The sequence below is a fragment of the Jaculus jaculus genome, chromosome 12 (assembly GCF_020740685.1).
Source record: "Jaculus jaculus isolate mJacJac1 chromosome 12, mJacJac1.mat.Y.cur, whole genome shotgun sequence".
Lineage (NCBI taxonomy): Eukaryota > Metazoa > Chordata > Mammalia > Rodentia > Dipodidae > Jaculus > Jaculus jaculus.
In genome coordinates this window covers 14,445,983-14,472,774 of record NC_059113.1, presented here as the reverse complement: position 1 = coordinate 14,472,774, position 26,792 = coordinate 14,445,983, and the positions used below count along the sequence as shown (strand labels likewise).

Sequence of the window (26,792 nt, the reverse complement as noted above, 5' to 3'; positions counted from 1 at the left end):
CTGTTGCTTAGATACGGGACTTCCTCAGTTTCCTTCCTGTGCTCATTTTCTTCCCACTTCGTATGCTTTTCCTAGGCATCATTGCCTACCTCTTCCTTTCAAGTGTGTTCTATATGTTAACAATTCTGAAATCCTGTGTTTACCTTGAACAATTCCATGAAGCTTCAGATCCACATATTGAACTAGATGGGGGCTAGACACCCTGATGCACCAAAATCTTCAGAGCAGATCCCCTGACCTCCCTCGCTGTCCACATCTGCTCCTGGTCTGTGTTCCCAAACTCATCAAGTATCCCCATTCACTAGTTTTGATACCTCTCTCCTTCCCCTCAACAAATACTACTGTGACTTTTTTTTCAGCCAGGAATCTTTCATTTCTGTCCATTTATTCACATTCTCGCTGTTTTATTTTGATTTAGTCCCCAGCCTTAAGAGACTCACAATTTTTCTGTCAGATTTTAGGAATCCTATGTCCCTAACCTCAAATCCATCCCCTCTGTTGAGACCACCAGACTCTTTCCGGAGAGTAAAATGTGATTCTATCACTGCACTACTTGAAAACCACCAGTAGCCATTTTAAAATAGCAAAAGGAAGATGCACACCAGAGTTTGGTCAGGGTTGGAGTGTTTCCCGAGGTCTCATGGTGATGGGAGGATCTGTCAAGGGGTTGGTGTTATCAGCATGTGAAATATATTTAAGGAAGTGATCCAAGGAAAAGTCCTTAGGTCATTGGAGATGTGTCCTAGAAAAAGATTACTGTCTTCTCTTCTCTCTCCCTCCTCCCTCTTTCCTTCTCGCTCTCCTTTTTTCTCCTTGCTGGCTTGAAACGTGACTGCTTGCGGCAACATGTGCTCCTGCACCTGCCACCTTCCACTCACCACGAGGTCCTTCCAGAACGAGCTGAGCTGATGTAAGCATCGCACCCTTGAACTTGCAAAGCTGTGAGTTGAGTGAACGTTTCATTTTTATGAGTTGACCACCTCGGGTGTTGCGCTGCAGTAACACAAAGATGACTAATACAGCACATGACACGGAGTGCTTCACATTATCTGGTCACTAATTCCTTTTGAGCCTCATCACTACCTATCCTATTGCTTTAACTTCTGACTTCCAGGCAAATATGTAGTGTGTGTGTTTGTGTGTGTGTGTATAAGCTCATTGAAAATGATAACATAGCACTTAATCACTAAAAGGGGACAAGTTATATGTATATATTGTGATGGTTTGGCTATGAAGCAGGCCCCATAAAGCTTGTATGTTAGGACCAAGTCACCAGCTAGTGGCACAATTTTGAGGTTCTGGAAATTTTAGGAGTGGGATCTATCTCCTGGAAGTAGGTCACTGGGAAGTCCTTACAGATACCTTGTCTCTGGCTGTTTCCTGTATTTCAGTTTGCTTCTCAGAACACAGGAACATTCCAGAGGTTCTCCCCTCATTCACACTCCCTCTATGGGCCCAGAAACAAGAGACCATGGACTGAACCCTCTGAGATTGTGAGCCAAAATAAATCTTTCTCAGATATTTTGGTCACAGCAATGAGAATTCTAACATGCATTAAAAATGCACTTGTAAAAAAAGAGAATGTAGGGCTGGAGAGATGGCTTAGCAGTTAAGGTGTTTGCCTGCAAAGCCAAAGGATGCAAGTATGATTCCCCAGGACCCACATTAGCCAGATTCACAAGGGGCACATGCACCTGGAGTTCGTTTGTGATGGCTACAGGCCCTGACATGCCCACTCTCCACTCTCTCTGTCTCTCTCTATCTCTCTCTGCTTGCAAATAAAGAAGTAAAAATAAAAATTAATTACTTTTAAAAAGAGAGAATGTAGCACAAAGTATATATTCTTTATTTTTTTAAATATATATATATACACACACGAATGTGTGTGTGTATATATGTATATATATATATAATATAAAAATACTAGAAAGTTTTATTTTTAAATGCTGATAATGTTTTTATCTTTGTTTCAGAAAGTTACTTACCATTTTCAGTTTAGGAAGTTTCTTCCAATATTTCTTACAGGGCACTATAGTTTTCTATTAAGACTGTGGGAGGTTGAATGTAAAATGTCCAAGTCATGTGTTTGAATACTTAATCCCCAGCTAATGGTGCTGTTCTGGAAAGTTGCGGAACTTACAGGAGGTGGACGCTTGCTGGAAGAAGTGTGTCAATGGTGGAGAACCTTGAGATTTTATAACCTAGCCCTGCTTTCTTCTTTTCTCTCTCTCTCTTTCTCACTCTCTCTCTTTCTCTCCCCTTCTCCTCCCCCTCCCTTTCCCTCTCTCTACTTACTCTCTGCTGATGACACGACAGGATACTGGCTTCCTGCTCCTGTCATGCGTTCCCTGCCACCATGAGCTTCCTTGAAAAACTGTAGACCAAAAATAAACCCTTTCCTTCCACGAGCTGCTTTTGATTGTGTATCTTGTCCCAAGGAACAAGAAAGAAAGTAATACAAAGACAAAAGGAAAAATTTTAAGAATCATTATTAAAAATAAATGTGTCTTCAACAAATCATTCATATATTATCAGAAAACTATTGTAGCTTGACCTTTAATGATCCAAAACACTGATAAAAAAAAATGTCCTCACCTAGCTGGGCATTGTGGCGCACGCCTTTAATCCCAGCACTTGAGAGGCAGAGGTAGGAGGATCGCCGTGAGTTAGAGGCCAGCCTGAGACTACAGAGTGAATTTCAGGTCAGCCTGGACTAGAGAGTGAGACTCTCCCTCAAAAAAAAAAAAAAAAAGTCCTCACCTTATATATTTGTATCAAAGGCTCTTGAAAGTAGAAAACTATCCTCATATTTGATTGCAAGCTGCATTGTGTACACATTCATTTCTCCAATTCTAATACTCAAGAGATGCAGGTCTATTCTGAGAAACCTGCTGAATTACACAACTCAAGGTCAAGGCATTTCTTTTTTAAAATATTTTTAATATTTTATCTTGTTTATTTATTTATTTGACAGAGAAAGAGGGAGAGAGAGAGAATGGGTATACCAGTGCCTCCAGTCACTGCAAACAAACTCCAAATGCATGTGCCCCCTTGTGCATCTGGCTAATGTGGGTTCTGGAGAGTCAAACCTGGGTCCTTTGAATTTGCAGGCAAATGCCTTAACCACTAAGCCATCCCTCCTGCCTCATTTCTTTTTTATTTCTTTTTACAACAGGCATCACCATTATAGAACTCCTACTAAGTACCAGGCTCTGAAATGATCACAGTCCATGATGAACAATCACCCTCACCACAACAAGTGTTAAGAATTTCTCATCTTTTCTTCAGCTTGAGCAAAAAAGTCCTTCCTACTAGATTAATCCACCCTTCCTTGTAAAAGATGATGAAGCCCTGTGGTTTCCCAGGTAGACACATCCACTCACACCTGGCTTTGCCCCTCCCTCACTCTCTCCTGGGCTCTATTATAACCAAAGGGACATTCTCCAGGTGACAGGTTTCTGCATTTTCTTAGAAGCCAGAGAAAAGAACGGCCAACCGCTCCTGATGAAACCCATTGCTCCTTCTAGTCTATTGAATGATGCACTTCTTCAATCCCCTAAGGAACTCAGAATACCTGGGTTTGCTAGACTCAACATGGGCAAGTAGCAGAGCTGCAAGTGAAAACGATTTACATGAGCCAAAGCCACTCAGTAACTGACCATTGGATACATAAAAACAAGGGTCCCCAACTCCTGAATCCCAGACATGTGGTTTCACAAGTGAGTTCAAGAAGCCAGCTGAAGCCGGGCGTGGTGGTGCACGCTTTTAATCCCAGCAGTTGGGAGGCAGAGGTAGGAGGATCACCATGAGTTCGAGGCCACTCTGAGACTATAGTCCCAGATCAGCCTGGAGGGTGAGACCCTACCTCAAAAAAAAAAAAAAAAAAAACAAACAAGAAGAAGCCAGCTGGACATGGTGGCACACGCGGGGGACAGAAGTAGGACGATCACTGTGAGTTCGAGGCCAGCCTGAGACTAACTAGTGAATTCCAGGTGAGCCTAGGGCAGAGTGAGATCCATCCCTGAATAGGGATGAAGCGGACCATGGAGAACCAGCAAAGTGAGGTCATCACTTGAAGGCTTTCTCCGCCTTAACCTGCGCCTCCATCTTTTAGGAATATTCATGCTCTAACACCAAGAAATAGAAGGGTAAGCCTAGGGCTCGGAGCTCAGTTCCAAGGCTCCTCCCAGCTCTGCCTCACCTCGCCTTCCCTGCGAGAGCCTGTTCTGCCAGCACAGGCCTTTGGCCTGGGGCTCCAGGCGCTGTGGCATTAGTGTGCATAATCCTCAGTCCAATCTCTCTTGAACCTTCTGACCCTTCTCTGCAAACCCTGCCTCATGCCAAAGAAGGCCAAGTCTTATCATCCCCACTGCCCACTCCTTCCTCCGGCTTGCTGCCCTGCTTCCCTGTGCTCCTGGAAGAGCAATACGTTATGTAACGCAACTGGGTTTTCTGAAGCTTGTCTGAACAGCAGCCTCAGTACACTCAGATAGTGGAAATGATCTCCCTGTAAAATAAATCCGCGGGGCCACTTAACAGAGTAGCTGCAGGGGCCTGGCAGGGAGCCGGCGTCTCTTGCTGCCAAAAGCTGGTTTTCCTTTATCTCTCCTTCCATGCCACTTTCTTTTCATTTCAGGTTAATGCTTCCAGGATTTTTGAAACAGGTGACTCGAGCCATGCTCATAAAGCAAGGTGTGATAGCATCTTCTATGATTTCAAATGCCAAATACTGAAGAGAAGAAGCAGGGAAAACACTTTTAAATGACCACATCCTCTTAATAACATTCCAGGGGAGAGAGACTGCTTATCTTGATTTTAATTTTTCAGGCTTCTTTCATCTCTTCCTTTAAAAACATAGCTCAGAGAAAGATCACCCATGAAGTACTTATCAGAAAGGCATTGCTAACGTTTAGTGGAAGAGACTGTGGGTGGCGGGGAGTTCTGACAGTGGGGCCTGGTGAGAATACGCTTTTGGACCTTGGAAACCCAGGCACGGACACAACCACGGACTTGAACCAACCTGAACTTTAAGGTAAGGGCAGCAAAGCAGAGCCCAGCGGGCGCCTCCGTGTGGCCTCTGAGGCGGGCTACTCGTGTGAGATGTGTGTGCAGGACAGGGAGTAAAAGTTGAGCTTGCTGACGAAGTTAAACTGTTTTTAGTCTCCAAGGAAGCTCTGGGTTTAGACAAGTCCTCCTGGCCTGGCCTGAAACCTGTGACTTTAAGTGTCTATTGGACAATAAGGCAATATTACCCTCTGTGGGAAAGTCAGACTTGCAGAACTGTTAAGTATTGCCAGGGCTGCTTAGGGAATGTGGTCCAGGCACCACCTGTACTAGAAGCACCTGGAGGTCTAGATGGTCTCTAGGCTATCCATTTCATCTGCTCCTCATCACCCCATCACCCCAACATCTTCCCTAACCAACCTGCCAAGCCAGAACCCAGCAAGGCCTTTCTGGCAGAGGCTGTCTGGTCATGTAGGCCAATAGAGTTTGGCCTCTAAAAGTTCTGAATCTAGGCACTCAGCTGAAATTCATGGTCAAAAATCCTGAACATGGGCTGGAGAGATGCCTTAGCATTTAAGGCACTTGCCTGCAAAAAACCTAAGGACCCATGTTCAACCCTCCAGATCCCACGTCAGCCATACGCACAAAGGTGAGGCAAGTGCCAGGTCACACATGCCCAATAGGTAACAAAAGCATCTGGAGTTTGATTGCAATGGTTGAGGCCCTAGCACACCAATTCTCTCTCTCTCTCTCTCTCTCTCTCTCTCTCTCTCTCTCTCTGTTACTCACTCACACACTCTCTCTAAAATAATGCTTCCCTTTTTCAGAGGGATGCAGGACCTGAGGAGAGAATCAGCTCATCACATTTCACCTTCACCAGGGCCCCAGCTGAAACCATAGAGGAACTGGGGAGATGAGTAAGAATGCTGCTTTCTTGGTGAACTTGATATCAGCACAACGGTGAAGGAGATAGACACAGAGGACACTCAACTCCTACCAACCAGAGATATAGAGATACAGAGACACAGAGGCTCCCAAGAGCCCATCACTGAAGTAGACCTAAAACAAACCCAACATGGCTCAGGCAAATTCACAGAAGAGGGGGCGGAGAGATTGTTAGAGCCACAAGTTGGGACATTACGCACAGAGACATCGCCTCTTCCGCATTACTGATGGCTACCACCACAATGCACCACCCACAATCCCCATGGGGATAACCAGCATCCCCAGTGAGGAGGGTTCCTTTGGAGGAGGGAGCCAGGGATGAGGGTAAGGATGATAACAAAATGTGTTGTTTTCATACTGAGTATGCCCATAATTAATAAAAATAATTAAATAAATAGTTAAAAACATCTTGAACATTCAGTGTCAAAGACACAAGTACTGAGCCATGACCAGTAGCATTTTCAGTCTTGAAAGACAACAAGGAGGATCTTGGAGAGGCTTCTAGATCACATGTGTTAACATGTTAGACCGGGACCAATCCCTCCATCTTGTAAGCAGAGGTTCGAGCCCATAGATAGGAATCCTGAACCATTGATCAGAACCTAGACAGAGCAGCCAGTCAACACATGTGTAAAGAGCTGTGCTTAGCAGCAAGCATTAACAAGGAGGGTCTAATGGGAGGGGGTAGATCACAGATGAGCCTAAATAATGGTACCAAACTGCCTGTATTCACTGAAATGAAAACTAATAAATTAAATTAAAAAAAAAAAAAGATGAACATGATGTGAGAAGAAGGTCTTTCTGCCAAAGGGGTTAGGATAAGGTTCTTTGGTCCACAAGCTGAAACATGTTCATAGATGTTCATCTGATTAATAGGAGCAAATGGGGCTGCAGATATGGCTTAGTGATTAAAGCACTTTCCTACAAAGCCAAAGGACCCAGGTTTGATTCCCCAGGTCCCACGTAAGCTGGATGCACAAGGTGGAGCGTGCATCTGGAGTTTATTTACAGTGGCTAGAGGCCATGGGGCACCCATTCTCTCTCTCTCTCTCTCTCTCTCAAACTCTCTGTCTCTCTCCTCTCTCTCCCTCTCTCTCTCTCTCTCTCTCTCTCTCTCTCTCTCTCTCTCTCTCTCTCTCTCTGTTTCTCTAATAAATAATACTTTAAAAATAGGAACAAATGACTGAGGAGAGATCCAGGCTGCTACAAGACTCAAGGCAACACAAGTTTCTACAACAATGCCTTGTGCTGCATACACAAGATCACCACAGGATGGAGGATAAGAATAAGAGATCTGAGTACTTGGGAGGAGGGATCGCATCCCTTTCTATCCCCAGACTGTCTTTTGTTGTTGTCGTTGTTAACATTTTATTTATTTTTATTTATTTTATTAGAGGCAGAGAGAGAGAGAGAGAATGGGTGTGCCAGGGCCTCCAGCCACTGCAAACAAACTCCAGACGCATGCGCCCCCTGGACCTGGAGAATCTAACCGGGATCCTTAGGCAAATGCCATAACCGCTAAGCCATCTCTCCAGCCCCAGACTTTTTTTTTTTTTTTTTTGCTTGTGAGTATTTGTTGGGGGGGGGCAATGTACATGCCCTCGTAATGCCCCATGAGATCATCGTGGCAGGGGGCACTCACCCACGTGGACAGACCAGAACTTCACATGTCCCACTCCGTCATTCTTCCGCCCATTCTCATTTTGAGCAGAAGTCTCTTACCCCGTAGCTTACTATTTTTCACGAACCAGGGAGATTCCCTTGTCTCTGATGCCCATCTGTGAGACTGGGTTAGAGGCACTAGTGGCCACATCTAGCTTTTTACTGGGATCTGGCAACTCAAACTCGGGCACTTTGCAGCCCCTCAGGCCCTCATGCTTGCACAGGAAGCACACTTAGCCTTTAAGCTATCTCCCCAGCCCTTTTTAAAAGTTACTTGTGGGGCTGGAGAGATGGCTTAGCGGTTAAGCGCTTGCCTGTGAAGCCTAAGGACCCCGGTTCGAGGCTCGGTTCCCCAGGTCCCACGTTAGCCAGATGCACAAGGGGGCGCACGCGTCTGGAGTTCGTTTGCAGAGGCTGGAGGCCCTGGCGCGCCCACTCTCTCTCTTTCCCTCTATCTGTCTTTCTCTCTGTCTCTGTCGCTCTCAAATAAATAAATAAAAAAATTTTTAAAAATAAATAAATAAAAAATAAAAGTTATTTGTGCACACCCATGCAAATGTGCACGTGCAGCCGTGCTGGGGTCTCTTGCCTCTGCAAACATCAGACTCGTGTGTCACGTTGTGTCTGACTTTGCGTGGTTAATGAGGAATTGCGAAGCAGGCTTTGCAAGCGAGTGTCTTTAACCGCTGAGCCATCTCCCCTGGTCCCAGATTGAGGTTTAACAATTGGAGAAAAAAAAAAAAAAAAACTCACTAGCGCAGTGTGCAAGTCCTGTCGTCCAGACATCCCACCCTGCCCAGGGGCTTGCACGTCTGTCAGGAGGAAGTTTTGTTCCTCAGCTTTGAGCAACTGGCCACACAAGGGACGAGAACGGAAAGGAGAACCTTTTCCTCTCTGCCTCTTCCTGCTGCTTCCCTGCCTACGCCAGCGCTGCCCGCAGGAAATGATGGAAAATTAGCATTGCTTGAGAACATGCAGGACCACTGTGCTGACGGCTTTCAGATTCGCTAGCAGACCCAAGAACACTGCAAAGTGCACTGTGATGTGCCCATCTTGCAGGTAAGAAAGTCAAGGTCGATGTGGGAACTTTTTACATTTTTGTGAGTCCCGGAGCCCACTCATAGTTTGAACTCATTTCTGCTCAACTCCAAAGCCATACTTTGCCTATGACACCACACCGTATTCCTTACCCGTGGACCTCCCCTCGCCACTCCAGAGTTCTGCTCTAACTTGATTGAGGTCACCCTAACCTCAAGTCCCAGTTCAGTGCCTATCACTGTAGGAAACTTCTCAGCCTGTGTTTGCTCTTTTTTCTGAGCATAGGCAGGGGGAGGAGGCAAGGGGATCAAAGTTAAGACCAAGATAGATAAAAACCAGAGAGGGTACAAAGTCAGGATGCTCAGAATGAACATGGACATCAGAATACAGTTAAGACACCCAAAATAAAGCAGGTCCAAAGACCAATTAACAAGCAAGGCAAAAAAATAAAATCAATGGGTGGGAGAGATGGCTTGACAGTTAAGATGCTTGTCTGTGAAGCCTGAGGAACCATGTTTGACTCTCCAGATCCCACATAAGCCAGATGCACAAAGGTGAGGCAGGTGCAAGATCACACGTGCCCACTAGGTGGTGCAGGCGTCTGGAGTTCAATTTCAGTGGCTAAGGCCCTGGTGTGCCAATTCTCTCTCTCTCTCTTTCCCAATCTCTCTCTCTCTCTCTCTCTCTCAAACAAACTAAAAATAATTGTGCTTGGCAGAAAATGAGGATAGGAAGAGTCCATAGGTCCATGCAGGGTTTGAGATGGTCAGAGATGGCAGTGGACCAGGCCTGGAGCAGATGTCCACTGGCCAGAGTCACTGAGGCTGCCTTTGAAGAGGAGGGCTCCTTGTCACGGGGGTGCTATTACCCCAACCCCCGAACCCAGAATCAGACACCATAATTTCAGTGAGCAACCCTCGCCCAGAGACAGAACAATATTCACCTTTACAACACAATTTTAGGAGCCCTGGGTATCACACTGCCAGTCTCCAAAGTGCCGCTGACATCACCACCTCACTGATGCCCAAAATGCCTTTGGTTGGGGAACAGAACAGAAAGAACCTTTCACCCACTCTGTCTTGCCTTCATCAGCACCATTCCAGTCATGCCTTCCTGTTCCTCCAGGGAAAACTATAATGATGCATAAGTGTACCAACAGTCTGCGAAACCTAACTGAAGGAGAAAATGTGCATGTTTATACACACACACACACACTCACACCAATTATATGAACAGCTGACAGTAAGCCTGTAAGTCTAGAGATGTCAGTACTGCTCTTGGCTGTCAGGATTTTTTCTCTGTGATGTTTGATAAGTGCCTAAACTTTTCTGTACTTTCATTAGTTCATGGACAGTACCTCTAATCCTTGTCTCACAAGAATGCTGTGAAAATTAATGAGCATGTAAAAAAAAAATCTAAACAAAACTGACGTGAAAGCCCTTTGTATACCCTAGAGATGCTATAAACGCCAGGTGACCCAACTTAGAATACACATCTGTGTTTGCATTTACAAGAGGAAACAAGAACACTCAGCTTTACAAAGCCAAGTGGAAAACAGGACTTTCTAAGGGTATGAAAATTATGTTAATGACTGAGCTTAACATTTAAATATTCAATGTTTACTGAAGGCCTACACTGTGCTAGGTGTTGTGCTGAGCTCATATTATCTAACTAAAGTCACAGAGTAATCCATTCGGTGACTTCCTCCTAGTTCCCGCACTGCCTCGCTTCTTGCCCATTTTTCTCTCTATTTAACCTCCTTCAACAAGGATGTACACCCCATAGCATGCTTAATGGCTCTCAGCATTAAATGCAAGAAATAAGCGAAAACAAAGCTTGGCAGCACATGTAAGGAAGGAGGCTCAGAAATCGTCTAAGTGGGGTTTGTGGAGATTGCTCAGTAGGTCAAGTGCTTGCTATTTAAGCATAGGGACCTGAGTTCAGATCCCTAGCAACCATGTGAAATGCCAACCATGGTGGCATGCCTATTTAATCATAGCACTGGGGAGGCAGAGACAGGAAAGCCTTTGGGCTCACTGGCTAGCTAGACCAGCCAAAATGGTGAGCTCTAAGTTCAATGAGAGATTTTGTCTCAATACATAAGGTGGAGAGCAATCCAGTAAGACACCTGATGTCAACCTCTGGCCTCCATTCACATGTACACATGCACACATACTTGAGTATATACACACACATATGAACGTTCATACATATATGCACTTACCACACACACACACACACACACACACACACACACACACACACACACACAAAGAAAGAAATCTGGTCTGGAGAGATGGCTTAGCAGTTAAGGCACTTAACTGCAAAGCCAAAGGACCCAGGTTCAATTCCCCAGGACCCATGTAAGCCAGATGCACAAGGTGGTACATACATCAGGAGTTCATTTACAGTGGCTGAAGGCCCTGGTGTGCCCATTCTCTCTCCCTCTCTCTCTCTCTCTCTCTCTCTCTCTCTCTCTCTCTCTCTCTCTCTCTCTCACTCTCTCCCTCTCTTTCCCTCTTTCTCTCAAGTAAATAAGTAAGGGGCTGAAGAGATGGATTAGCAGTTAAGGCATTTGACTGCAAAGCCAAAAGAAAACCGGTTCAATTCCCCAAGACCCACATAAGCCAGATGCACCGGAGGGGCACATGCATCTGGAGTTTGTTTGCAGTGGCTGAAGACCCTGATGCACCCATTCTCTCCCTCTCTCTTTCTCTCTCTCAGATAAATAAATTAATTAATTAAAAATAAATAAATAAATAAAATTTAAAAATAAAGGAGTTTCCTCCCTAGATCTGTATTTAAAAAAAAAGAAAGAAATCTAAGTTTCATTAATTCTAAAGACAATTCATAAGACAAATTATGAAACTAACAAATCAATAGGAAAATAGCATGTGATAGATGAAATTCTTATTTACAACTCACTGCCACTGGGTTCATTCTAGTCATGACGGCCATTTCCCATTTGACAGAATTCCACGTCAGCTACAGAAAGGTGCACCCACCACCTGGAACCAGATGTCCTCTGGTCCTTTCATGCTGTACAGCCGTGAACAGGTCACCTCTCTCCTCCATAAAATCCAGTAGCTTTGAATGGAAATGGTAAGACCCCATAAATAACCAACTAGCATTCCCTTCAACTCCAAAGTCCCACAGCTCCATGAAGGCACCTTGGAAGTGTCATCCACAAGTGTAAATTGCCATGTCAGTTCTCTCCTGTGTCTAATGTATCTATCATTAGGAAGGAGAAATACTAAAAGGGCCTCTCACCTGACTCTTAAGTTCCGCTCTCTGCTGCCTGACAGCTCAGCAACCCGATGATTCACACACCAGGCTCCAGAGGGAGCAATCGCCTCCCAGCCCCAGGGTGGGTCACTGACCCCCAACTTCCTGCAGCCCACGTGGTATCCACCTGTTTCCTCTTTCTCAGCCATGCAGTCCTCAAGACACTGCCTCAAGTCCAGAAGCAGACAGGAATTCGGTCCTCTGTCCTGAGCCTAAAGGCAAGCTGGGTTTAGGTTCACCTTTCGGGATGGAGCTGGGATCTCCCTTGGCAGCCTCCAGAGCTAAGCCTGAGACCACTGGGGCTCCTCCAAGCCACCTGCAGACTCATTCCTGCTCTCAGCCAGGAAGTGCATGATATTGGGAGGAGAGGGGAGGGCATATTATTCTCACACAAGAAAGGAACGGGCAGAAGAGGTCAAAAATCCAAAATGCGAGCATCTGCAGTGTCAAGTTCACCTATGAAATTTAAAGAAAACAGGCAGCTTCCTACAGGTGAGATTTTTAAAAACACCAAAAAGCCCTACCCAAGCTGCCTTCTCCACAAACCTTCATGGATAGCTGATAGATAGATACTAGAGAGAGGGAGGGAAAGAGAGAAGGCATGGGCGTGCAAGCGCCTCTTGTCCTGCAAACAAACTCCAGATGCATAACACCACTTTGTGCATCTGGCTTTACTTGGGTACCAGGGAATTGAACCCCAGGCCCACAGGCTTTGCAAGCATGTGTCTTTTACTGCTGAGCCATCTCCCCAGCTTTCCACAAACCTAATGCCTAAAATTCAAGTGCTGTGTCTGCTCACAGGCTTCCGGTCTTTGTGGTCATTTGACATGGCACAGGCTGAGGTGAGTCCTGTTTGCAGAAATATCTGCTTCTGTGATAGGTTCTGAGATAGGAACTAAAAGCTAAGGTGCATGAAGATGTCACCATTGACAGAACATGTCCAGGAGAGGAGACCAGAGCATGTTGGAGAGTGTCCGTACTGTCCTGTGACCCTTCCACAAATCATGGGACCCAAAACCACAAGTAAAAAGGTTAAGCATGTTGGCTTCACTCAAAGGCACTGCCTTAGGCTTTCTAGACTTTTCTGGCCCTTATTTTCTCGTGTGTGTGTGTGTGTGTGTGTGTGTTGGAGGAGGACAGGTAATGTGTGGGAATACATATATGTAGTATAGTGAATGCACATGTGTGTTCAGGTGTGTGCACATATGTGCAGATGCCAGAGGAAGGTGATGTCAGGTGTCCTCCACTGCTCTTCCACCTTAGTCACCGAAGTCAGAGTCTCAGGCCGAACCTGGCGATGCTGCTGTCTCCATCCCCCTTACAACTGGGGCTTCAGGTGCGTACAACCGTACCCAGCTTTTACATGGGAGCTAGGCCATCTCTCAGGCCCTCACACTTGCCAGCAAGAGCGCTAACCCACCAAGCATCTCCCCAGTCCAAGACGGCTGATCTCGATTGTATACTTGATTGTCCTGGGAGACATGGAGGAGATGGGGAAAGCTCCCTGTGAGGAACCAGCACACGGGAATGGCATGTAGGACAACAGAGGAGAAAAGACCCACCCTGAATGCACGCAGCACAGTCCGGTGGCTGGAGACCTGAGTGGAACAAAGGCGGAAGAGAGAGAAAGCCAGCCCCTGCCTTCATTGTTCTCTATCAGTTATCTGCTGCCACTCTCTGGGAACATCGGACTCCAGCTTCTTCAACCCCTCGACTTGGAGTCACACCAGTGACTCTTCAGAGAAACTCTCGGCCATTGGTCCGAGCAGATCATTGGTCCCCTTGTTCTGAGGGTCCCAGCTCCTTGGACTGAGCTGCCAAGTTTCCCAGATCCCTGTACCCAGCCATTGGCAGACTACCCAGCTTCTCTGATTTTGTTCTGATTTTGATTAGGCCGATTTAATTAGTCAGATAGGTAGATAGATAGATGTCCATCCTTAACACTTTTTATGTTGTATGTCTCTGAAAATCTGGTGAATGCTATCAACTCCCTCTGAGTACACAGTAGAGACATTAGGTTAAGAACCCCTGGAATAAACGATTTCTAAAATAAGAATTTAATCCTAACACTATATAAACATACACATGTGAAGCCAATTAAGAAAATAAGACACTCGATGGGGAAATAATATCCATCTGTTATATAATGCTCTCTCTGGGAATCTTCACATTTTAAAATAACCTCTTTCTAGGTAACAAATGCATCTGTTCCAAAGCAATCCCAGTTCTGTGCTCTTTTCTATTTTGTCCATGCTGGCCACTCCCTCCCCCCCCCCCCCAGGTGACAAAGACATCCTCATCATCTAACAGCCTAAAGGAAATGTGTACTACAGACAGGGATGCCAGGAACCCTGGGCTAGCATGAGGGCCAGCACCCTTGAGATCACTTAGATATCAAAGTGAAGGCAGAGACTGGGAAGAATTCTGCTTGGAGAGCAGTGGTAACTTAAGGGATCAGGACTTTGCCCCATCCTCAACATGACTCCGCTCCTAATCTCATCACACTGCGTCGTTCCCAATCTGCCCAGCCTCGCAGAGCAAAATGAAACATCAGAAAGTACAAAAGCCAAGGAGTATTGGGTTTTGTCCTGGCTACTACATTTAACTTCTCAGAGTCCCAGGGGCCCTACCTAACTCCAGGGTTATTTAATACCAAGAGAAATTTGGGAGGGGGGGACATCATTTTCTCCTAAAAATTTTAGGAGCATTTTCAGAATACTTTTACAATAATGTGATGTGGTTAGAATGATGGAAACATATCATGTGAGAAAAAAAAAAAATCAAGCTTTTCATCCCATTTAAAATCAAGCTGCTTTTCTATCATGGGAGGAACCCCAGATTTCTTAGCTTGTCATTCAAGATGCTTCCCCAGGCTGGACTCCCTAAGAGCTCGACATGGAAAACGTAATATATTAGAATGCAAATGGACATCTGATGTTTCACATTTCTTTTCATTTTCCTCAGGATCCAGGCCAATTACAAAAAAATCTCCAACTTCATCAGCCTTTTATTTCCATCCTTCGCTCAAATTAACTGATAAGAATTCGTTCCTGCTAGAAGCAACAGAGGATCATGTAAGCTACAAAAATCAACCAACCAGGCAACATGTGGCACACGGGCTGTAGAGGTTATCAACTGTTCTCTGATTGGATACGAGGCCAGTTCAGTGGGAGGGAATTCATAGCTGGTTCTGAGAACCCATCAAAAAAAGAGTGGCAGCTGCCAAAATGAAGTTCAATCCCTTTGTGACTTCTGACAGAAGCAAGAACTGTAAAAGGCCTTTCAATGCACCTTCCCACATCTGGAGGAAGACTATGTCTTCCCCTTTTTCCAAAGAGCTGAGACAGAGGTACAGTGTTCGTTCCTATCTGAAAGGATGATGAAGTTCAGGTGGTACGAGGACACTATGAAGGTCAGCAGACTGGCAAAGTAGTCCAGGTGTACAGGAAGAAATATGTCATCTACATTGAACGGGTGCAGAAGGAAAAGGCTAATGGCACAACTGTCCATGTGGGCATCCACCCCAGCAAGGTGGTGATCACCAGGCTAAAACTGGATAAAGATCGCAAGAAGATCCTGGAACAGAAAGCCAAATCTCGCCAAGTAGGAAAGGAGAAGGGCAAGTACAAGGAGGAAGCACTTGAGAAGACGCAGGAGTGGAGCCGTCTTGTGTACAGCTTTCCCTGAACACTTAAGATTCAATGATCCTGGCCATTAAAAAAAAAAAAAAAAAGTCTTCTAAACCAGGCGTAGTGGCGCACACCTTTAATCCCAGCACTTGGGAGGCAGAGGTAGGAGGATCGCAGTGAGTTCAAGGCCAACCTGAGACTACATAGTGAATTCCAGGCCAGCCTGAGCTAGAGTGAGACCCTACCTCGAAAAACCAAAATATAAAAAAAAAAAAATTTAAGTCTTCTAAATGTCTAAGTTTAGCTGTCCCCTTTGATCCATGCTGCTCTCACTCTTGGCTAAAGAATCTGCTTTTTACAGATGGCAGTGAATGCTAGGGACACCAAGATTCATCATTATGACAAGAAAAGAAAGCTAACTGTCTGGCAAAAGGTGGGTCATCTTTATCACATCTGCCAGAAGCCAGGAAACATTACAGAGGAAGTAAAGAATCAGACCTGAGTGCTGCTCTCACTGCTAGGCTGGAATCCTCCACCAAGGAGACGGAAGTAGACACTGAGAAGACTCAAAACCCACCAAAGCAAAGAGTCAGAGGCTGCTGAAAGCTCAACACTAAAGGAGACTTTATAACATGTCCTCCAAAGCTCAGGGAACATTGCAGAAGAGGAGATGGAAAGAATATAAGAGCCACATGGTGGGACTGTGTATACTAAGGCACTGTCCAACCCACAGAGACCAACTGGTGCGTTCGTGACCCCGCAGTGACTATAAGTTCAATGAAGAGGGTCCTTCAGGGGAAGGGTGTGGAGGAGAAGAAACATAAAAGTATAACTCAATAGGAATGTGATCAATTTGCAATATGGTTATATAATAAAGTTCTCAATTAAAAAAAAAAAAGACAGAAAGATAGGTCCTATACAAAGCACCTTCTCAAAACCAGCTTAAGCTCAGGATTTCCTGAACTGCCCCTCCCCCAGAACAGCTGGAAGCAGTTTGTTCCAACATTTTCTAGCCAAAGGCCTCTCCCTCATGTGCAGTAAGTTAAAACGTCTGAGCATTTTGCGTGCCAGACGATCGTCCCGTCTATCAGAATGTCCACCTTCAACATCTCAAGAGCACTCAGCCTCGGATCATCCGAGGGCCAATGCAACGACCTCCTGATGGGTCTTCCTAAAGTCTGTCTTGGCTCCTCAGCGCCATTCCCCACTCTGTTCCCAAAGTGACCTGTCTGGTATCAGTTCTCTGCTTCAAAAGGAAACCTGAAGTTCTCCAGTGCTTAGAAAACAAAGGTTAGGTGTTTCAGCCCAATGAGGCTTCCTGTGAGTGATAGCCTGTCTTCTGCTGCTATCTTCATTCTTAACTTGCAAGCTACATTTTTGTTAAACCTAAACCACTTATAGTTCCTACCTTATCTGACATGGTGTTCCACACTGACCCATCTTTTTTATATATTTTATTTTTATTTATTTATTTGAGGGAGAGCGATACAGAAATGGGCAGGTAGGAGAGACAGAGAGAGAATGGGTGCTCCAGGGCCTCCAGCCACTGCAAACAAACTCCAGATGTGTGAGCCCCCTTGTGCATCTGGCTTACATGGGTTCTGGGGAATCAAACCTGGGTCCTTTGGCTTTTCAGGCAAGCACCTTAACCACTAAGCCATCTCTCCAGCCCCACACTGACCCATCTTTATGCATGGTGGGGCTTTGGCCTCCACTATCCTCCCCTCTCACCATGACTTCTTTATTATGTAGTATTTGCACAGTCTTCAAGGATTGCTTTAGTGTCCAGAAAGGTTTCACTCTGTACCCAAGTATAGGTTAAGAGCCTCACTTTGGAGCTCCCATAGAAATTTTCTCACACTTCTTACAACAATGTACAAAAATGCCATATTTTGACTGCCCACATTATCTACTATCTCAGAGATCACAATCTGGTGGCCTAAGTACTAAATGAAACCCCAGGTGAGTTTTGTTTGCTCAGAGCATATCACTTTATTTCTGTTACTGTGACAACATGTAATGAATTCAGTACAACTTCTACCAAGAGAACTTGGGAGGAGTCTAAGTGGATAAAGTGGATGAGGACTTGAGTTTGGATCCCCAGCACCCACAGAATAATGTTGGGTGTGGTTTCAGTGCCCACCTATAATCACTGCAATGGGGATGCCAGACAGGGAATCCCTGGAGCTTGCTGACTAGATAATCTAGCCAGGTCAGTAAGCTTTAGGTTGAACAAGGGACTCTGTCTCAAAGACTAAAGAAGAATCCAACTCATAAAGAACCCCTCAGAACACTTACCCACTGCTAGTAGGAGTGTAAACTTGTGCAGCCACCATGGAAATTAATATAGATACTCCTGAAATGATGAAACTAGATATACTATTTGATCCAGCTCTACCACTTCTGGGCATACACCTAAAGACTCCACTCTTTACTACAAAGATACTTGCTCAACTATATTTGTTGCTGCTCTAGTCACAACAGCTAGGAACTGGAATCAGCCCAGATACCCATCAACTGACAGATGGATAATGAAGACGTGGCGTGTATGCACAATGGGACTCTTCTACTTGGCAGCAAGGAAACATGAAATGATAAAGTTTTCAGGAGAATAGACGGAATTGGAAAAGAAAAATCATTCTAAGTGACGTCACACAGGAACAGAAAGACAAGCATGTACTCTTTCATCTGTGGTTCCTAATGGGGATCAAGTGGAGATCAGTAACAATGGTCGTAACCACGAGAAATGCGGACCTAAAACTAGGATGAGCCCACAAGAGAGAAGAAACATGGAGAGAACAGAGGAGTTACTCGACAGACTAGGGGAGGGACAGAATGTTGGGGTGGGAGGGGCTTGGAGAGGTAGGAGGCAGAGGGTAGGGAGGGAATTACACAAAAGTTAAAACATGAGTCAGTTCAATAGAAGCCCTCCTTCAGACTAAATACCCAAAAGGGAGGAGGAGGGCTACTCCTGACAAAGTGGCCCCAAAAAGGTGGACAAACTTAACCTTAAAACCATGAACTCCTGTGCTAGAGAGATGGCTTAGCAGTTAAGCACTTGCCTATGAAGCCTAAGGACTCTGGTTCGAGGCTCGATTCCCCAGGACCCACGTTAGCCAGATACACAAGGGGGCGCACGCGTATGGAGTTTGTTTGAAGTGGCTGGAGACCCTGGCGTGCCTATTCTCCCTCTCTCTCTCTATCTGCCTCTCTCTCTCTCTCTCTCTCTCTCTCTTTCTGTTGCTCTCAAATAAATAAATAAAAATAAACAAAAGAAAAATTAAAAAAAAAAAAAACATGGACTCTACCTGATAAATCCCAGTCCAGGAATTGGATTACACCCAAAGTGAGCTGTTCACCAGGGAGATCCATGAGGCCCTCAAAACAATGTAGGCCATTGCTAAAACACTTGATTACCTCCCAGAGCTAAAAGGTAAAACCCTACTTATTGCTAAAGACAACACAGGTGGTGGTCACAGGACATCAAAAGTCCATTCTGGAACTGAAAGGGAAACTAGCTACCTCCTGGCTAGTCCCCATAGTGCTAGAAAGCCCTTGGAGGACAGTGATCACTAACAGGCTGAATAATCAGGGGACCACGCAGACTATAAAATCAACCAGGCAGACAAGAAGTACAAACGTGTGCAATAGTATCACACAGTCTCTGCAGGTAAGCAACTGCTCTCTGATTGGACATGAGGCCCACTCAGTGGGAAAGAATTCATCTGGAACTGGAAACCAAGTCAGAAATCTATGGTCAAGAAACACACAGACTTCAGGGGGAAGACCCCACTGCTCTCTGGAGAAAGAGAATGGGCTTATACACCCAAAAAGTCTCTCAAATAACTATGCATACCCCCTTCAGCCCAAGCTCCTCTCACTCTTGGTCGAAGAACCTGTTTTCTTTTATAGTTGACAGAGAAAGTGAAGGAGAACCATGATCCTTAGATAAGAGAAGAAGATTGCTGACTACCCACCATGGGATGTGTCACCTGTACCACGTATGCCATGGCCCAGGAGAAATTGCAGAGGCAGCCAAAACAGGAATACTACTCTCACTTCTAGCCTGACAACCAGTTCCAGGGTGATGGTAACAGGTACAGTGCTCATCCAAACCCATCAAAGCAGAAATCCAGAGGCTACAAAGAACCAAACACTAAATAAGACTGCCAACAGGCCTGCCATAGCTCAGGGAACATTGTGAAAGAGGGGGTGGAAAGATTGTAGGAGCCACAGAGTGGGTAGGAATATCTTTAAGCACAGTCCTCCCACTACCTACCCAGAGTCTGACTGAGGCCTTCATGATCCTACAGTGAAGCACAATGAATACCATAACCCCACTGACAAAGGTCCCAGAGGAACAGGAGCAGGGGTGAAGGGATAAAATATATATATATAACGTAGCTGGGCATGGTGGGTGCACACCTTTAATCCCAGCACTCAGGAGGCAGAGTAGGAGGATTACTGTGAGTTTGAGGCCATCCTGAGACTACATAGTGAATTTCAGGTCAGCCTGACCTAGAGTGAGACGCTACCTAGAAAAAATATATGTGTGTGTGTGTGTGTGTGTGTGTGTGTGTGTGTGTGTGTGTGTGTATTTTTATGTATATTCTGTTATAAAAAAGTAATTTTTTAAAAAAAGAGTCCCTCAGACAACTTCTGGCCTCCACATACACACATGTGCATGCGCACCCACTTATATAATCAAGACCACACACACACACACACACACACACACACACACATACAAATATACAGAATACCAAGTAGGGGGGCTAGAGAGATGACTTAGCAATTAAGGCATTTGCCTGCAAAGCCGAAGGATTCCAGTTTGATTCTCCAGGACCCAACCACATAAGCCAAATGCACAAGATGGCACATGCATCTGGACTTTGTTTGCAGCGGCTGGAGGCCCTGGTGCATGCTCACTCTCTCTCTCTCTCTCTCTCTCTCTCTCTCTCTCTCTCTCTGTCTCTCTCTCCCTTAAATAAATATAAAATATTTTTAAATACCAAGTAAGTATATAAAGAAGTACATAGAAAACGTTGATTCCATTATCAAAAAAGCTACAGTAATCAAAATAGTATAGTACTTTGATTTTAATTTTTTTAAAAAGGCCAGAGGCTGGGAGATGGCTCAGTGTTAAAGACTCTTGCTTGCAAACCTACTGGCCCAAGTTCAGTTCCCCAGTACCCATGCAAAGCCAGATACAAAGTGGTGCATGTGTCTGTGATTCCCAACATGCCTTCATCAACAGGAGGCTGAGGCAGGAAGCTTAAGGGCCACCTGGATTGATGTACATACAGCCACAGAGGAAACACAACAGGGGAAACTAGACTTACACACACACACACACACACACACCTGTACGTATGTATGCATGTTTGTGTGTGTGTGTGTGTGTGTGTGTGTGTGTGTGTGTGTGTGTGTGTGTACATACATATGTATAAAATTAGGCCAAATGAAGTCGAAAAAATGTCTGCCATTACATCTTGACACATTCTGTGAAATAATAATAAATTTATAAAAAAAAAATCTCAGGGCACCAGACCCAATTTCATGCATGGCAGCGATCAACTCCAGCCACACATAGTCTGTGGGTGGCCATCGACCTAGTTACTCTGTTTTTTCTCATGGATCCAACATTTTCCTCTTTTTCTGTCCTCATGGTCTCCATGAACACTCAACCATTTGATTCCTGCACTGTCTTAACTGCTGTTGTAATCTTCTCTCTATGAAAGCGAGCTGATAATGTACCAGAAAAGTCAAGATGTTTAGTTTGGGTTTTCTCAAAAAAAAAAAAAAAAGGTAATGTTATTCTCACTTATTATTGATGGAAATGTAAAAGAATGTGGATACTTCTGCATATAGTTTGTCATTTTCTTACCAGGAGACATGGAAGTTTTGCCCCCAGATATTTAACCAAATGATCTAAAAACTTGGGTCCAGGGCTGGAGAGATGGCATAGCAGGTAAGGTGATTGCCTACAAGGCCTAAGAACCCATGTTCCACTCCCTAGAACCCAACTTGGCCAGGTGCACAAGGTGACACACGTGCACAAAATGGGACACGTGTCTAGAGTTCAGGTGTGATGGCTAGAGGCCCTGGCATGATGGCATGGCAATTCTCCCTCTCTCTCTCTCTCTCTCTCTCTTAAAAACAAACACTTAGGTTCCTATGGAAGACTGCAAGTGAATGCTCATAGTAGCTTTATCCATCATCACCCCAAACCAGAAGCAGATGAGATGTGCCTCAATAACTAAACAAATAGATAAGCTCGTTTGATCCACACAATGAATATTATTCAGTGACTTTATTTTTTTATTATTTATTTGAGAGCGACAGACACAGAGAGAAAGACAGATAGAGGGAGAGAGAGAGAATGGGCGCGCCAGGGCTTCCAGCCTCTGCAAACGAACTCCAGACGCGTGCGCCCCCTTGTGCATCTGGCCAACGTGGGACCTGGGGAACCGAGCCTTGAACCGGGGTCCTTAGGCTTCACAGGCAAGCGCTTAACCGCTAAGCCACCTCTCCAGCCCTCAGTGACTTTTTTTTAGAAAAAAAAAAAAGCTACAAAAAAAATGTGGAAGAATCTCAAATGTGTATTCATAAATGAAAGAAGCCAGTCTGAAAAGACTATATTACTGTAATATTCCAACTGTATGTATGGCAGTCAGGAAAAGGTTTAAAAAATAAAATATATGAATAAATCAATAAACAAATAATTAAATAGGATGGGGGACAGTGTTTTCCAGGGTTCCAGGAGAAAGAGATAGGGTTGCATAGGTAAAGCCCAGGAAATATGTTGAGGATGGTAAAATTGTTCTGTCTGGTTTTATGGTGGTAAATGGATGGTAGAAGGCCACAGGACAGAGATAACCTTGTGCTTACATTCCTCTTCAAAGCCACTCGGGGGGTTGGTGAGATGGCTCAATCAGTAAAGCACTTGCCACACCAAGAATGAGGACTGGAATTCAGAGTCACAGCGCCCGTGTAAATGCCAGGTGGGTATGGAGGCCACCTGTAATGCCAGTGTGTGAGAGGCAGTGATGGGGTTCCCAGAGCAAGCTGGAAATCCAGACTAGTTGAAGTGGGGAATGAGAGGCCTGCCTCAATAACGTTTAAAAAAAAAAAAGGAAGAGAGAAGTCAGGATGACACCCGATGTCAACCTCTGGCCTCCACACACACATGCACCCATATGCACACACATGTATGTACACACAAAAAAAGTATTGAGGTGTTTGGGAGGATCCCAAGATGGAATTCAGAGTGTGGTACAATAATAAAGAACGTCAGGAAAGGGGTTGGGGAAAAGATGTTACCTACAGAGTGTGCAAGCAGGTAGAAGCTGTAAGATCAGAGGCAAAAATAAAGTTACATAATCACTGGATTCTAGTTGATGAACTCATTTCCCAGCAGGTATAGATTGATAATTTTGATACCACTGTAAATGTATTGTTCAAATTGAACAAGTAACAGATACCAGGTGATGGAAGCCAGGTTCTTCCTGTTGAAGTGAGAGGTGACAGGTAAGCAAAGGGAATAAGCCAGAGCGCCTCACCTAGAAATGCGGCAGCATTAGAGAAGTGCATCTTATCCAGGGTTATCCACATATGTGAGGGGCTAGCAAGAGGCTGGGTCACACGATCACACAGGATGAAAATTCCCCAGGGCGCTACCCGCAAGCTGGAACACCAGAGATGTCGGCAGCATCATTTAGCCCAAGAATGTGGAAATCACAGACGGCAATGGTGCAGCGTCCAGTTTGAGGCCAAAGGCCCAGGAGGCCTAGGTGTCTGCTGGTGCCACTCCCAGGCCTGTAAGGTTGGCGGTGCCCAAGGTGTTGCCATGTCCTTTGCACTGCTGGCATGGAAACACCCAACCAAGAGCAGGTGATGGGAGGAAAGCGTTCATTTTGGCTCCCAGTCTCGAGGGGAAAGCTCATGATGGCAGGAGAAAGGATGGCAGAACAAGGCTGCATGTCATCTCTGCCACAGCAGAAACAGCAGAAGAGTGATCCACCAGCACTGGCAGGCTGAGCTAATAAACCTCAAGATCCACCCCTCCTCAGAGACACACCTCCTCCAGCAAGGCTCTGCCTCCCAAGTGGCCACCAGCTGGGAAGCCAGCATCCAGGCTTATGGAGGACATCAGACTCAAACCCCCACACAGGGGCGGCATCAGGAGAGATGCACCTACCCCAGAAAGGAGAGGTGGAGTTCCCCCTTCTGCCACTTGCTCATGCCATCCAGGCCCCCAGCCGATTGAGGTTGATGACACCGTCTACAGTGACAGCGAGTCTCAGTTCACTGACTCACAGGCCAGTCTTCTCTGGAAATAACTTCACAGACACCCACGATCGATGCTTTACCAGCACTTTCAGCACTGTTCAATCCACTTCAAACTGACACACAAAGCCAGACATCACAACATAGCTGGTAAGTGCGTATATACAGCAGGTGAGTTTGCATGCAGAAATTGTCTTCCTTTATAAGCAGACAAGGCTTTGACGTAACAACAGCCCAGTGTCAATAAACACACCTAACATCTAGGCACTTCTCTTAACCATTTCCTACTTCCTCTGGTCCCTCCATTTCTGTCTTCAAAAGTACGCCTAGGTGTGGTTTATACTGATTTTCAAATTGACAGGATATCGAATCACACAAGAAACAACCCTTGGACATGCCTGTGAGGGATGATCTTTTTTTTTTTTTTAATTTAATTTATTAGTTTTCTTTTCAGTAAATACAGGCAGTTTCGTACCATTATTTAGGCTCATCTGTGATCTACCCCCTCCCATTAGACCCTCCTTGTTATTGAAAATGGGTCGTGCATTGTGGAGTTAGCCCCCAGTTATTAGTATGATAAATGTCTCTGCAAATCATGACCCAACATGTGACTCTGACATTCTTTCCGCCCCTTCTTCCGCAAGATTTCCCTGAGCCATGTTGGGTTCATTTTTGGTCTGCTTCAGTGCTGAGGTGTTGGGGGCCTCTGAGGCTCTGGCTCTCTGATTTGGTAGGAGTTGATTTTTCTCTGCATTGATCTCCTTCCCCTTTGTGCTGGTATCCAGTTCACAGGAAAACATCACCCTTGCTTATTTCGCCAGTTGTCCTTAGTTTCAGTTGGGCCCCTTCTGAGGTATGTTGGGGCAGCTCTCTTCTTAGGATCTGCATCTATCTTTTTTTCCCTCGTTGTTTGTAGCGCAGCTAGGCGGTCGCCATCTTAGGGATGATCTTGATCAGGTTAATTGAGGTGGGAAGACCCGCCTCAGCTGTGGGCAGCACCCAGGTCCTGGACTGTCTGCAAAGGAGAAAGATGACTGTACACCATATTCATCACTCTGCTTCCTCACTGTGGACCGAGTGTGACCAGCTCTGCTTCACGGTCCTGCTACCATGGGCTGCAACTTTGTACTATAAGCCTTCCTCCCTTAAACTGATTTTTGTCCCAGCACCTGAGACATCTGGACATCATTTATTTCAATTCTTTCAGTCCTCAGACATGAAACAGGGACACAAAAAGGTGACACGTGCTTTCCAAAATCATACAGCCAATTGACCCTAAGGCCAGCACTGGCAAGTCTTGCTATTATGCCAGAGGCTTTTGTTTACAGGGTAAACTCCCAAACTGCAGCTCTATGGTCACCATATTTTGTAGAGGAAGAGAGCTTTGGACCAGTCCTTCCCAGTAAACATTTCCCAGTGCCTTTCTTAGGGCTATCAGACAATACCGGAGAGAAATTTGCTGGGTTCCTTTTGGTATTCATTTTAACAAAAACTGTTTCTCCTCTCAATTTCACAAGACTTTCTTTGACAGGTGCTGTGTTTTCTTATGAGCATAAATGTTCTTGCAAGAAGAAGCAAATGGATTAGAGTTTGTTAATAGGAATCTCTTCAGAAAAAAAAAAATGAGCAAACAGAACAGAGGACATTTCAACTTGGCCCAAAATCAAAGAAACTGATTGACTGATGCGCTTATCTTCTTTTTTTTTTTTTTAAGTTTCATTATATAACAAGGGAAAAACCATCTCAAATTTTCCTGGCCCTCACCCTTCCTGCCTCTCTTTGCTTTCTTTATAGTTAAGCAAAGACACTCAAAAAATTGGCTCTCAAAAATGTCTTCAGAGAAAGAGCCTGGTTGTGAGGTAGGTAATGTACTTTGCTTCCTGCTTACTCTGGAGCTCTGCAGATATTAAAACTCAAATTTCTTAATCATTCTCGTTGTTTTGCTTGATTGGAAGTAATTATAATAATTCACAGTGACCCATTAAATCACCTTTTCCAGTGGCATCCCATCTTCTCCTTTCCACATGTTTGTAATGTAACCTGAGAAACACGTGTTTTCCAAGCTCTTGCATCAATCAAGAGCCTATTTTATCCAACTTATTCCTCATTTTTCTCCAGCAGCCCTCGCAATTTATCCAAGTTAAAATGTCTTTATTTTATCCTCCCTTCTTCTCTGTCTCTCTTTCTTTCTGACCTACTCTACCCTCTCTTTTTCTCCCTCTCTCTCTCTCTGTCTCTCTCTCTCTCTCTCTCTCTCTCTCTCTCACACACACACACACACACACACACACACACACACACACAGGCACATGTACACACGTGTACACCTTCTATTACAGTTACCTTCCCCTTGCTGGAACAAAACACCCAATCAGAAGCAGCAGGTGGGAGGATAGAGTTTATTTCAGGCTTAGAGTTCTGAGGGGAAGCTGCATCATGGCAGGTAAATACGGCAGACAGTTAGGCATCACATCCAGTAACATACCAGGAGAACACGGGCATCAGCAAGAGTTAGCTGGCTGGCTAACACCCAGTAGAGCTGGACTAATAAGCCCCAAGGTCCACTCCAACTGATACACCTTCTGCAGCAAGAATCCACTTCCCAAAGGCTCCACTAGCTGGAGATTACATGAGTCTTAATCATAGATACATGAGGTCATGGGAAACATTTCAGATTCAAACCGTCACACCTGGTTTACAATCACATTCTCAGGTCCTCACCCTTTCTCTATCAATTCCGGCTCACCCTCTAGGCCTTACAAAAGTTTCACTTTTTTCCATAAACATTCCCACTACTCTCATGGAGCTAAGGGTTTTCATTAGACCTAAAGAGATGTCTCTCCTCACCATAAGTGCCACAGCATGTAGAGTATGCCTTACCATTCTCTGCCTCAACAACAGACTGTTAGGACAGAAATTCTACATGACATTCAGAAGTCT

At 45.0% G+C, this 26,792-nt stretch overlaps 1 pseudogene; it reads left to right on the top strand.

Moving 5' to 3' along the window:
• The first annotated feature begins 15,161 nt into the window (after nt 1–15,161).
• Nucleotides 15,162–15,621, top strand: LOC101602930 (annotated as a pseudogene).
• Nucleotides 15,622–26,792: the final 11,171 nt, after the last annotated feature.